Genomic DNA, 12,383 nt, shown 5'->3' on the forward strand with positions numbered 1-12,383 from the left:
CCACTCGTCTTCTGGGGCACCACACCCTGGCCCCAAAGTCTACCTTCAGCATTCCCTGGGAACCTTCCTGCTCCCTACCCTTGCTGTTCTGTAGCAGTCCCCCAGTACTTTGCCTCAATGTAGCTGGATCAGGTGGGGTGGAACTCCCACACTGTGTCTCCGGTGCTGTCCCCTGCAGGTCCATGGGTCAATGAGGAACATCATGTCTCATAGTGGGGCTGGCCATGTGGTTCTCTCTGTGGACTGGCTGCTCTAATTGGGGTCATTGTCCTCAAGGCCTGGTGGGCCAGGATGTGCTCTACTCTCTCTGACTTCCCCTTCATCTGCTCCAGTGCACTCCAATCAGATACGTCCCTCTCCCAGACCTGCAGATTCAATGCTGTCCTTTGAAATAAATTCTTCTGGGGGGAGGGGCAGGTGTCCACTTAGTATTTGGTACTGGGGCCAGACCCCCAGACCTCTCCACTGTTCCCTACTCCATGCCAGAATGTTATATTCATACCTTGGGGTACTGAGTTGAAGTCTGGTCCCTCTTTCCCTGAGGAGACATAAACAATACCCTGCCTTGGGCGAGCTAGTGCCCCGTGACCCCGCTACCCCTTTCTCCCTTATTTTCATTAACATACTGTGATATACTGTCGTTTTTATGCGGCACTATCACGAAAATCTAGAGGGGTCACTGGTGTTGTAGTTACTAAACACTGGACCCTTACTGAAGTTTGTGGGTTTGAACCCACCCATGAGTGCCGTGGGTGGAGATAGACCTAGTCGCCTACTTTTCTTAAACATCTGGGGCAGTTTGACTTTGTCAGATAGATCAAGTGTGAGTAAGAATTGACTCAAAGACAAATAATTGCAATGACAACAACAATCTTAGAATAATCACTATTACTATAATCAATTACTCTGAATGATAAAACAATGAAAAGCAGATTCTTAATTGTGCTCAGGCAGAACCTGTACATAGACTAAGACTAGAACAAGGGACAATTTCATGGTTTGAATTCAGGAAAATTTATGTCAGAGTGTCAGCCTTTTGCAATAAGTATATTACGCAAATAACCCGAGAAACTGAACTCTGAAGGAGAAGGTAGAATTAGGATCAGAGGAAGGTACATAACAACCTTCAATATGCAGGTGATACAACCTTGTTTGTTGGATGCAAAGAGAACCTGGAACACTTGTTGAAGACCAAAGAATCCAGCCTTCAGCATGGATGATAATTTCATGTAAAGGAAACAAAAATTCTTACAATCTAAGCAGTAGACAGTTTCATGATAAATGGAGAAAAGACTGAAGTTGTCAACTACAATGTCTATAGAAGCAGCAGTCAAGAAATCAGACAGCGTGTTGTGTTAGACCAATCTTCTGCAAAAGACCCCTCTTGAAAGTGCTCAGAGCCAAGATGTCATTCTGAGGATGAAGGCGCACCTAACCCAAGTCAAGAGTATTTTGATCACCTCATAGGCATGTGAAAGCTGGACAGAGAATACACAAGACTAGAGAAGAATTGATGGATGCCTTTGGATTACGGGATTGGAAGCCCTCTGGGTCAGTGCTACTCTACCCTATGGGGAAACTGATTCACAAGTCCTTTAACCACACAATTAGTGTTTCTCAAGTGGTTGGGCCTCTGCAACCTAAGCAACTGCTGTAGATGTTGACTCATTGATGCACAGTGGTCCCTCTGACAGAGGAGAACTGTCCCATAGGGTTTTTCAGGCTGTGATCTCCACAGTAACCGATATCCATGTCTTTCTCCCACAGAAGGAAAGGGTGGTATCAAATCATCAACGTTTTAGTTAAAGGGAGGTGCCTAACTCTTTTACTGCCAGTGCACCTTGGAGGGGCTTTATAATCTATAACAAATGTAGCTCAACCCAAAGATAGAATTCCACTCGATAGCAAGATGCAAGAGAAACGCTAATATTTTTCTCACAATTAAAATAAATGTTCTTAAACTTCAGTGTGTACTCATACGATCTGAAGGGCTTGTCAAAACAGCAATTTGTGATTTCCATTCTGAGAATTTCAGAAGACCTGACAATTTCCATTTCTAACAAATTTGAAAACCCACACTTTGAGGACCGTAGCTCTAAATCATTTGCATGACACCAGTATATTAGTATGCTAAGAAATATATTAGTTTACTGAATGAAGGATTTGCTTTGCCAACTCCATAATTTAAAACTTTAAAATATAATGCAAAGCACAAATTCTATTTTTAATATTAACCACATTAATCTTTAGTGTATCTGCTTATATGGCCAAACTAACAATTTGGAATGACACAAGAAGATATAAACAGTGAATCAAGTTAAGGCTTTGGAGAATGTGGGGAAAAGACAACAAAACAAAATTTGAAAAAAATTAAAAATAATTTCCTGTTTGAATTGCTAGTCTAACCTGAAAGGAAGAAGCCAAACTAAGTTTCATTCTCGTGGATGACAAGAAATGTAAGGGAGTTGAGTAGAAAGAATTGGAATTTGAGATTAAAAACCAGCAGGGAACCAGTGATTGCAAGAAGCATCAGGAAAGTGGAAAAAACAGATAACAAGAAGGATATAAGAAAAGAGCTAGGGGCTACAAGATTGGAATAAAATGTTCTATACATCTTGTCACCTCATGAGAAAGGCGTGTCATCAGAGTTGAACACAGAACATTAAATGTTGCTGTGTCACTATTAAGGACTAACCTGGTGGTGTAGTGGTTACACATGGGACTTTTATCCACAAGGTAAGCAATTCCAAACCCACCAGCCTCTCTGCTGGAGAAAGAAGGGGCCTTCTCCTCCTATAAAGAGCTGCAATCTCAGAAACCCTCTGAGGCAGGTAGTTATGAATGGTATCGACTCCCTAACAGTGAGTTTGAGTGAGTGTCAACATTGATTCAATGGCAGAGTAGGGGGGCAGTATGCTTCCTGGGGGGCTCTAGCAGCACGGTGAGTTAAACATCTGACTGCTGACCTCAAGTTCGTTGGTCAAATACATCAACTTCAGTGAGGGAGAAAGATGAGGCTGCCTGCTTGCACAAAGATGCTCTGCCTGGGAAGCCCAATGGAGCAGTTGTAGGCTCTGCTCAGGGTTGAAATGACTGTATACGAGAGGGCTTAATTTTTTGGCATGTTCCAGGGATCCTGAGATCCACCAACCAAAGTTGTCAGGGTAACACTCTTGACTATGCGACCTAACTATCCTAGTTTTCCTCATGGACACACCGTGAGGGTGACACTGGCTCCCATGGGAGTATGATATGAATATAAAATATCAAATATATCTTGTTTTCAAAAACTCATAGTCAGGTATGAACATGCATATTAGATAGATATGAAACTATTTTTAAGTGAAATTTGTTTTTGTTTTTAAATAACTTGTTTTTATTTGGAGGTAAAACTGGTTTGAAAAAAAACTTGAGTTAAGAACAAACGTGTATTAGTTAGATGAGAGGACGAATGCACTGAAGTACATGCAAAGTACCTTGCGCATAAAGAGATACAACCAGCATTTGCTCAGCGTGGACCCACGGCAATTCTACCAGCTAACCACTACTTCTTCCCAAATTCCAGCTAGCTACTACTTCTTCCCAAACCCCCAAATTCCAGCCAAACAGTCAGCTGAAAGGAGAACATGTTGTGACAGCTGGAGGTGAGGCTCCCTTCTTGTCTCATCAAGCAACATATCAGCCCATTGGAATTACAGAATTATAGATGAAGAAATCTTGCTGTTATCTGACCTGACAAGAAGTCACAAACCACCAACCCCCGGATCCTTACTTGGTGTGTTGGAAGTTTACTGTGGGCTTCACCATATCTGCCTTCCAACCCTGTAATTACTCACCGTATGACTGAATTAGTTAATTGGTTTGTTATCTTAATAGACAATTAAATCTTACATTCTGGGAAGACACAATTTTGTGTAAGCCACATTTTATACAGCTTGCTCAAAACAATTTAGAAGTAATATGCTATGAAGCTCACACTATCTGAAGGCTTTGCACATTGCTAGTCAATGATCAGAAAGAACTCAATGGAGGTTAAATCTATAGAGAGACTCAAAATGGGCTAAGGCAGTGGTTCTCAACCTTCCTAATGCCACGGCCCTTTAATAGAGTTCCTCATGTTGTGGTGAACCCCCAACAATAAAATGATTTACGTTGCTACTTCATAAATGTCATTTTGCTACTCTTATGAATTGGGCGACCCCTGTGAAAGGTTCGTTCAACCCACAATGGGGTTGTGACTCACAGGTTGCGAACTGCTGGGTTAAGGGTTCTTACTGTAGACCATTTTCCCCAAACCTGGTGCTCAGAATTTAAACTCTAATATAGCATATGAAGGAATTACTGTTAAAATACATAGAATTTAAGATACAAAATTTGAAAACCTCTGTTATGTCATCCCCTCTCACCACAAATAAAGCTAAAGGCAAATAATAACCTGAAATAATTTTACATATATAATAAAGAGGAGGAAATTGAACATAAAGCCTTAATCCAAAAATATGCCCTGGGATCTTCTTACAATCGAACAACAGTTTTGTGTATGTGGTTAAGAAAGTCTGCTTCGAGCTTTGTCCTTTTAACACCTACCTAACATGGGAACTGCTACGGGGCACTTCTACTCCCTTCTAGAGCATCGCTGTGAGTCTAAATGAACTCAATTCCACAGCAGTGAGGTTGGTTTAATATGGGAGCAGAAGGATTCCTGGTGGCATGGTGCTTGAAGTGCTCGGTGGCTAACAGAAAGAGCAGAAGTTTAAAGTCATCAGGTGTGCTGTGAGAGCAAACATGGTTGTCTGATGCCACAAAGATTCACAACCTTGGAAATCCTAAGGGGCAGTTCTATGCTCTGTCTTATGGGATCACCGTGAGTTGAGATGAACTCAATGGCAATGGTTATTTGTTTGTTTTGGTTTTTTGTGTTCTTAGCCAGTTAAGCACAATTATTGAACATCACAGAGGGGGAAAAAGTCCAGGATTCTACAACATGGAAAGAATGCACAATAATTTTCCATCTAAATATCCTAGCAATGACAATTTTTTGCTTTGCTTTGTTTATTGAATATAGGAACAAATAAAAAATAGCACCTTGAAAGATTCTATAAGAACTTTCTGGGGCAGTGAGTCTACAAAAATGAGGAAGAGAATGGTTATGCAAACTCACAGAATGCAATCAATGTCACAAAATGGAACCTTTATAATTGCTGATTTGGTGTATGGTTTGTGTATATTCTCAAACACAGCAAAATAAAATGAACTAATTTAGAAATGGGAAAATTGTTATAATAGAATGTATCAGAAAAGTTCATCAAGTATATGAAAGAATAATGTCACAGCACCATGTGAAACATTGGCACCGAGACGATTCAGAACATGGAAGTGTGGGCCGTGTTTTAGAGTACAAAGAGACTCCGATCTCAAGTAGAGTTCAAGGGGAACACGTGTTCAGTTTAAACAGGGCAAAGACCAGACATCCTCCAGATGAGGAAGACCAAAATGGCATCAGAGCTTTCCAGTTAGAGAGCAAGTTAAATGAGGCACGGGATGAAAGAAACACACAAATTCGAGTGATGGCAGATCAGTACATCACAGTTACAGGCGGGACCACAGAAAACGACTATGATGGGACATGCATATCGCGTTGGACAGAACTTACCAGGTTGGTTTGGGGCAGCACGGCGAGGCTAGGGCCCCCCAGGACTGGCCATCAAGAACACACCTAGGCAAGCACCCGAGGGAGTGATCCTTTGTGGCCTGGCTAAGGAGGGGTGGACATGTGAGGCTTCTCACATGTTTGCCCTGGGTACTTGCTTCTCAACGCTGAAAGAATTCATGTGGCAGAAGCACTTTTACAAGTCTAGTACCTTTTATGAGGCAAAGGGAAATTCGGGTATTGTGGTCTCAGGTAGTACAGCTGTCTCTGGAAAGTGTGCAAAGATACATGGCAGGGCCTGTGGGTAAGTTTGGGACTGAAAATGGCCGCTTCAGGGGAGTGTGATAAACCATGTGGAAAAAGTAAAGGAACAGGTCCGATCCCATGGGCCTCTCACAGTGTCCCATGCGAAAGCAAACTGTCACCCCGAACCATAGCCTGGCTTTACCCCCGCGGGCTTCAAGCACTGAAGTGGGTTGCACAGTGGGGAAAAGAAGAAGAAGTAGTAAAGGAACAAGGGAATGACTGCCCTGGGTCTCTGCTTTTTATCCCCTCCCACTCCCATTTGAGGGGCCTCGTTGAAGTACTGGCCATTCTTAGTGGCTGCGTTGAGGCACGTCTGTGACGTATGTCACCGGTGCCTAGTGTGTGTGCCCAGGTGGACGTGCCCCTGTGTCTAGGTGACTTGGTGTGAACAGCCCCAGCTTTGGGTCCTCCTCCTCGGTGTCTAATGTGTGACTGATTTCTTTCCAACCTTTACTGGGGCATGGCCTGCTGACGTTTGTTTGGCACAGGCATTTGCTAGAGACAACCCTTTTCTCCCCAAACGTCTTTCCTTTCTCAGGTAGTCCATTTTCCAAGGCACTCTGCCTGAGGGAGAGATTGTTCTCCTCCGTACATAATTGTCAGAAGATTCCATGGAGGCTTCTGAGAATGGGTTTTGGTTTTCACTGGCATCCATAGGCTGAGTCCCTGCAAATAGGGTATTCCAAATTTACGCTTTAAGACAGCAGGGAGGGCGCCCTTGATGACGTAGACCCAAATCAACCAAACTCTGTGGTAGGAATGTCCTCTCCTAGCATCCGCCCCTGCGGGCTTCCCAGATTGCATTCTTTACCAGAGTAGAAAGTACCGTCTTTCTCCTGAGGAGAAGGGAGTGGTTTTGAACTGCTGACCTTGTGCTTAGCAGCCCAACAAGTAAACACTACACTAACAGAGCTCCTTTACCAGCACAGGAGCTGTGCATTTTTTGTATAAAATATGGTAATACTAACGTTTATATTCACTGAAAATAGTGAAAGGATGTATCTCCAAATATTGAGTAGTTATATTTGTTCGTTTTCTAAATTTTCTGCAGTACCATTTTCTGAATTTTCTGCAGTACCTATTTAACATTGTTCTAATGACAAGATTAAAACAACAGATGTTATGTAATATTTGTAGCATTTGGTAGATGCTTATATTCTTTGTTTAATTAATGATTTTTTAAAAAATAGAATACAAAATAAGGTGCTGGAACCAGTTAAGGACCTGGATCCAGACTGGGGGGGGCGGGGAAGTTCACAGATGTGTAGCACGTTCTGATGTGCAGAGCAAGCTGGAGAGTCACTAGCCTTATCTGAGTTATTGGAGAGCAATGAAATAAAGGGATCTTGTGCCTGTTTTGTTTTTAAAGCAATTAAATAACTAAAATTCAAACAATGTCTGCCTCAACCTTGATCTTGAAGCATTACATCTGTGAAAGGGCCTGCACACTTAGTATAAAAAGTTTAAGGGTTAGAATTCTAAACCTGAAAAGAATACAAAGTTCCAGAAAGCAAAGCTATTTTTTACTTCTGGAGAATTTTAAGTTAAAAAAATGATTATAAAGTGCTTTGGAAAGGGACCTGCATTGTGTAACGTCAGCCTGGGTGCTACCCTCTAGACGGGCTCACAACAAATCAAGCAATTCTTGGTCATCCTGGTAGGACTTCCAAGTATCATTAGTGCTGGGAGCCAGAAGCAGCCTGCCCACGATGGCTTCCTGGAAGTCTTGGTTTTCGGTCTGTGGCATGGAGCTGGCCCTGCCTGCACATTACAGCACAAGTAATTATTCATCAAAAGTTATCTTGCTGCAAGCAATTCATTCCTTGCTCCACAGGTGTGACCCCCACCCTGACCCCCAACAGCATGAACGTGAACTAGAAATAGCAGGTACCCACTGTAGCTGGCAGTGATGGCACGTCTTTCCATATGAATGGTTTTCATACCCAACGGGCTTCCGAACACACTCACCTCATTAGTTAACCCTTTAACTAACTCCTGTAAAGTACACACAATCTTGGCCTGTCTTGTGCCTCAGTTTCTGAGACACAAAGCATGTTGGTTGCTGTGAATAAATCCTCTTTGCCTAACTAAAAAGGAGTCCCTGCATGATCCCCCCTCTTTATGGTTTAGATCCACCACCCATAAGCACCTGGCTAACTCACCTGGGACAGAGGTAATGATAGAGCCAGGATTTGAGGGCACACGCCTTCCTCCCAGCAGTGCGTGATGACAGTCGCCATTGCCCTGTCGGACCGTGAGGTGTATGGCTTGGAATACCAGCTCATTCGCATGTTGTGTGAGAAAGAAGGTTTCTTGAGTATGTGCGTTTGAAAAACTCTGCCCAGGCCTTGCGTGTGAGTCAGCGAACCTGTGGCACATTAACAGCTCACTCATTAACATTGCAAGAGAACAATCACATCTCCAAACTCTTTCCCCCACTGAGAACCTCCCAAGGGGGGGACCCCTTTCTTTGACTCTGCAATGGCGGCCTCACATCGCGCTTGTCCTTGAAGCATAACCAGTTGCACTCAGCATAATGTTGTCCAGGCTCATCCTTGCTGTGAGGCGCTTCATAGATTCGTGGTTAATGCTTAGTGTCACATAGTCCTTAACAAACTGCTAAGGAGAAATTCTGAAAAACCCATTTTTGGAACTCGTATCTTAGAGAAATGGAGTGGAAGACAAGGCAATGTTTCTGAATTATCTTTCTAATGATAACATGTGATAAAGTTCCGGCGTGGGATTTGGGAAAAGTCTCTGGGTTGTTTGGGCACAGCATGGTTTAGATATTAGCTGACAGTGCTTTCTATTTCTCTGAATCCCAGTGTCCGTCTGTAATCCATCTTGTCTTTTCAAAGAGTTACTTGGTATGTTTCATGTTGGGTCTGTCTACACTGAGAAGACAAAACACTTTTTTCTATTTATTTTAATGTGAAATGTTTAAAGAATAACATACATTCAGAAGAGTATGCCTATCATATGTGACAGCTCCATTACTTTCAGGATGTGAAAATATGTGTGCAGCTTGCATCCACACCAACAAACAGCATTGCTGGAACCTCAGAACCCACTGCCAGCCCTCATCCAGGGACTACCCAGGTTCACCAGGCAAAACCGCACCTAGACTCTATCACCACTTTTCTCTTCCATTTTTTATAGATTTATTGGGGTATAATTGTTCTCCAATAATTTGAAAATATGTAAATTGGACTTGAAATCCAAATATATATATATGTATATTCATGAAAGCACCCCGACAGCCAAGCTAAGCAAATACTTATCGCCCCAAATATTAAATTCAGACCTTTGTAATCCCTTAACCAGCACCACACGTAACCATCGATCTTCGTTCTGTTACTAGAAGATCATTGGTATTATATTTAATTTCATGTAAAATGAATTAACATAAGGCCAAAGCATGCGGAGGACGGTGCTGCTGAAGAGTATTGAAAGGACCCTGGACGGCCAGAAGAACAAGCAAATCTGTCTTGGGAGAGGTACAGCCAGAGTGCTCCTCAGCAGCTCTGTGATAGTGCGGATCCAGTTTATTCACTTTGGGCATTATATTGGGAAAGCCAGTCCCTGGAAAAGGACATCACGCTTGGGAAAGTGCAGGAGCAGCAAGACAGGGGAAGTCCCTCAACAAGATGGGTTGACACGATTTCTGCAACAACAGGCTCGAGAGTAACGATTGTGAGGGTGGCGCAGGACCAGCGAGCGTTTCCTTCTGCTGTACACTGACGGGCCGCTGTCAGTCTGAAGCCAGCCGGCAGCACCCAACAACAACAACAGCAGCAGCAACGTTTTTATCATATATGATTTCTTTGAACCAGTATAATTCTTTTGAGATTCTATTACGTTGTGTGACTAATAAGTACTTTTTACCCTTTGAGTGGCTGAGTATTATTCTGTTGAATGGATATGCCACAATTTGTTCATCTCCTCAGTTGTTAAAGGACCTTTGGGTTGTTTCCAGTTTGGAACCATTACAAATAAAGCTTCTATGAGCGTTTTGTACAAGTTGATTTTGTTCTGTTTTGTTTGGGGTTTTGTTTTTACAGATATATGCTGATTCTGTTTTGTAAGCATTTAGGAATTAAATAGTTGGGTTGAATGATCAAGGCATATTTACTTTTTTAGAATATTGTCAAATTGTTTTCTAAAGTGGATTTGCCGACTTATCTTCCTGACAGGAATGTATAAGAGAGTTGAGGTCCCAGTGGGTATGTTGTTATTTATTGATAACTACTACAGAATCGATTTTGACTCGTGGTGACTGTATGTGATAAAGATTAGCTGCACCACAGGATTTTCTAGGATGTAATTTTTATAATAGTGCTATCAAGTAATTGTTGGATAGCCAACTTGAGGTTGGTGGTTCAAACCCATCACTTGCTTCACAGGAGTAAGTTGAGACTCTCTGCTATTGTAAAGAGAACATTCTCAGAGGCTCTGTCTGGAGTCACTATGAGTAGGGGATCAACCTGATAGAAGTTAGTGTTTGGGGGGTTTAGTTTAATCTTTATGGGAGCAGATTGCCAGGCCTTTCTCCGTCAGAAGCAGTGGGTGAATTTGAACCACCAACCTTTCAGTTAGCAGCTGATCCCTTAATCTTTGTGTCACCAGGGCTCCTCAGTGGATAGACAGTGGTATCACATGGAGATTTTAATTAGCATTTCCTTAACAGGTAATGATGTTTTGCATTGTTTTCATGTGTTTATTTAACCATCTGTGGTATTTGGAGAGTTATTGATTCAAATTTTTTGTCCTTTTAGAATTGTGTTGTTTGTTTTCTTATTATGGAGATTTGAGCAGTTTTTATATGTCTTGGCTGAAGAGTCTTTGTTAAATAACTTTGTAAATTTTTTCTTTAGCATGTGGTTTGATTTGTCATCTTATCATTTGTTAAATGTTGAATCATTTTTTATTATTAATCATTTTATTTACAGATATTATAACAATATATAAATTGTTTATTTACAGATCTTATAACAATCCATATTTCACTTGTGTTAATCACACTCATACCTATGTTGCCATCATCATTTTCAAAACATTTTCATTCTACTTGAGCCATGGGTATCAGCTCCTCTTTTTCCCCCTCCATCCCCTACCCTCCCAATCTTGTGAAACCTTGAATAATTATATATTATTATTGTTATTTTGTATCTTATACCATCCACTGTCTCTCTTCACCCACATTTATATTATTCATCCCCCGGGGGGTGAGTATATATATCCCACCTTGTGATCACTTCCCCTTATTTTCCGTCAAGGACTTTTGGGTTGTTTCCAGTGTGGGACTATTCCCAATAAAGTTCACTGTTATCCAGTTAATTCTAAATCATAGCAACCATAAAGAGCTGGGTAGAACTGCCCCCTTCGTTTTCTGAGACTGTAACTCTTTAGAGGAGTAGAAAGCCTTTCTCCTGCAGAGTGGCTGGTGGTTTCTAACTGTTGAGCTTACAGTTAGCAGCTCAACTCAAAACCACTATGCCACCAGGGTTCTTAAGGGAGTTATAATCTACCCTAAGTATCTAAGAACTGCTTGGCTTCTCATAGCAGATTCCATCACTGGGTGGATTACATTATGTTAAGTCACATTATGAGATCTCAAATGTCAGACCAGGCCTCCACTGCCAAACCACTGAGAATCCTGGCCCAGTCAAACTGATATAAAACTTAACCATCACATTGGCTCTCTCTATTTCTTTTTAAAAATAACTATAACATTGTTCTTGCCTTTTAGAAATTATTGTCAAACTCAAGTGCAAAGAAATGTTCTTTATTTTGTAGAAGTTTTATAAATTTATGGCATACATTTTGATGTAAGATAAAAAATTAATGCAATTATGCATGATATGCATTAATAGGCAAGGTCAGTTTTTCTTTATTCACAATATAACTGTCCAGTTCTAAACCAAACCAAGCTCATTGTCTTCGAAACAATTCTGACTCACAACAACTGTGGCAGTTACATAATCTAGTGTCAATTTGGAACTTAAGAGGGTTAAGAGTGAAGGGGTAGAGTCTAATCTATCAATCTGTTCATAGCCAATAAGATCTCTTTATGGGCATGGCCTTCTCCTGGGGGTTCTGAGAATTCCTGTATTTCCTCATTGGAGGCAAGAGACTCTCTTTCTTGGCTCACTCCCTTAGAGACTCTCTACTGACAAAGCTGACTCCCTGAGACACATCCCTGAGGAGAAGCCACATGAACCTACCCTGATGCAGCACTGGGTGCTGGAAAAGCCACGTGGAGACACTGCCAGTGCTGAGGTGCCAGTGACAGTGCTTATCTGCCACTGGATCCACAGGTCTTCCCACCCACTGGCCTGTGATCCTCCTGCATTCAGCATCATTGTGTATGTTTTGTGAGTCACAAGATGACTTATAGATTGATATTGGACATATTGGCTAATATCAT

General features: G+C 41.7%; 1 non-coding gene across 1 annotated transcript; it reads left to right on the top strand.

Annotated features, from left to right (window-relative positions):
- The first annotated feature begins 6,001 nt into the window (after positions 1-6,001).
- LOC142457600 (small nucleolar RNA SNORA42/SNORA80 family) lies at positions 6,002-6,136 on the top strand. Its single transcript, XR_012786304.1, has one exon. It is a non-coding gene; the product is annotated as a small nucleolar RNA SNORA42/SNORA80 family (small nucleolar RNA).
- Positions 6,137-12,383: the final 6,247 nt, after the last annotated feature.

Source organism: Tenrec ecaudatus, chromosome 9 (assembly GCF_050624435.1).
Source record: "Tenrec ecaudatus isolate mTenEca1 chromosome 9, mTenEca1.hap1, whole genome shotgun sequence".
NCBI classification, from domain to species: Eukaryota; Metazoa; Chordata; class Mammalia; order Afrosoricida; family Tenrecidae; genus Tenrec; species Tenrec ecaudatus.